Source organism: Castor canadensis, chromosome 10 (assembly GCF_047511655.1).
Source record: "Castor canadensis chromosome 10, mCasCan1.hap1v2, whole genome shotgun sequence".
In the NCBI taxonomy this organism is placed as follows: Eukaryota; Metazoa; Chordata; class Mammalia; order Rodentia; family Castoridae; genus Castor; species Castor canadensis.
In genome coordinates, this window is record NC_133395.1 from 3054256 (window position 1) to 3056331 (window position 2076).

Consider the following 2076-nt stretch of genomic DNA (forward strand, 5'->3'; position numbering starts at 1 on the left):
GGGTGCCCAGGCCTGGGTGGCGTCAGCTTAGCTTCCAGGGGCTTCCCCCATAGCAGCGGCTGAGTAGCCTGAATGCACCCTTGGATCTCCGAGGCAGTGGTTTGGAGCAGTGTACTATTGGGCACACGTGCTAGTGCAGTGGTTCTTCTGTGTCCCTCTGCACACCAGGACAGTCATCTTCAGATTTTCATAGTAATGTGGGTGGACAGCACCTCTAGAGCCACCTTCCGACTTCTGTGAGCCCCTTCCTCCACTACAAAGATTGGAACATATTCTGACTGCATAAGTCTTCATACGAATACATTAATATTATATACAAAAATATTTAATCAACCTAAAAGTTCATTTTCTCATTCCAGTTTTAAAATAAATTTAAACATTGCTTTCTAAAATCACCACGGGGCTCCTGTGCTCCCATGCCTGCCACACATGTGCAAGCCTGCAGCTCATCCAATCTCCTATTTTAGTGACAGAGGACTGGAAGACACAGCTTTTAGGTTAGAAAGGGCCAGGGAGCATCCATCATGGACCATGCTCCTGAAAGAAAAGATACAGAGTCACATGGCACTGGGACATTAGACCTGTGTATGATTACAACAAGAGGAAACAACCAGGTTCAAGAGAATAATTTATACTTCATGTTTAATTTACTTTGACATTAGAATATGTGTTTCTTTAACAACCTTTTTATTTGAAAAAATTCAGATTGACACAGAAGCACTGTGAAGGTAGAGAAGATACTGCCTATCTTCCTTAAAGTTTAATATCTTAGGTCATATAGAGTGTTATCTGAACTAAGCAACTAACATGAGTGCAAAGCTTTTAGCTAACCCCAGGCTTCTTTCAGAGCCCACCATTTTCCATGAAAGTCCCTGGTCCAGCAACAGCGCCACTTAGATGCTCTGGTGTCCTTGAGCAGTCACTGGCTTTGGGTCCTTCCTTGTCTTTCATAACTATGACACACTTGGAAATCCTTGAGCAGGTGTTCTGTGCAGTGAGCCTCCCTTTGGCTTTGTCTGGCTCTGTGATTAGATGAGGTGGTATAGATTTGGAGAGAAGGCACAGAGGTGACATGCCTGTCTGGGTGCATGGCATCAGCTTGGTTTGTTACCTGTGTGTCTACCCTGCTCACCTGGCCACCAAGCAGCAGGACCTGAGGTTCCTTCATATCTCCTTCCTATCCACAATCTATGGACTAGAAACAAGTCACCGAGTTCAGCTCATGAGTAAGGGAAGAGGATTAAGCTCCACTTTCTGGAGGAAGGAGTCTCTCTGAGGCTCCATGAAATGCATCATTTCTCCTCCAGTCTGTCTCTGGCTTAGCCTTCACCCGAGGTGTCACAGTGAAGGGTGTCTTCGTCTGTCCCTTCTACAGTCATCAACTGGACCGCCTTGTATGGAAGGCCTGTATCTTCCCTCTCACTTCTTTACACATTTAACCTTGTGACTAGATCAGCGTGCACTCAGGGATACTTTCCATTCTTAGAAACCATTCCCACTAGTCCAGCCTTGGTCGTTGGCACTGCGCCCTTCACGGCTTCAGTGGGAACCCAAAGGCTCTTTAGGGTCAATGATCAATGGAAGTGTTTGACTGCTTGGGTTTTAGAGGCTTCCAGGAAGAACTTTTACCATGGTTGTGCCTTTTCAAAAGAAAAGTTTTCTGCATCATTCCCAGAAGTAGTCTCAGTGTCACTAAGAATTTATGACATGCTCAGAGGACAAGGGGACTGGAAGACATCGCTTTGAGGTTGGGAATGGTCACCTTCTTAGAGGACAGGTGTTTATGCCAGGCCAGGATAAATAAGCTACCTTGCTTTGTAGGAAAACTTATGGTTATGGGTAGAATTACGCTTTTATCCCTCTCCCAAATTTCCCTCTGGTACCTCAGAATGAGACCTCGTCTGGAAACAGGGTTTTAGAGAAGTAATCAAGTTCAAATGAGGTCATGAAGGTGTGCCCTGATCCACTATGATGGTGTCCTTATAAACAGTGGACATCTGGACACAGGCACACAGAAGAGGATGCCATCTAAAGATGAAGGCAGAGCTCCATGGGGCAGGCAGTGCCAACGATTGC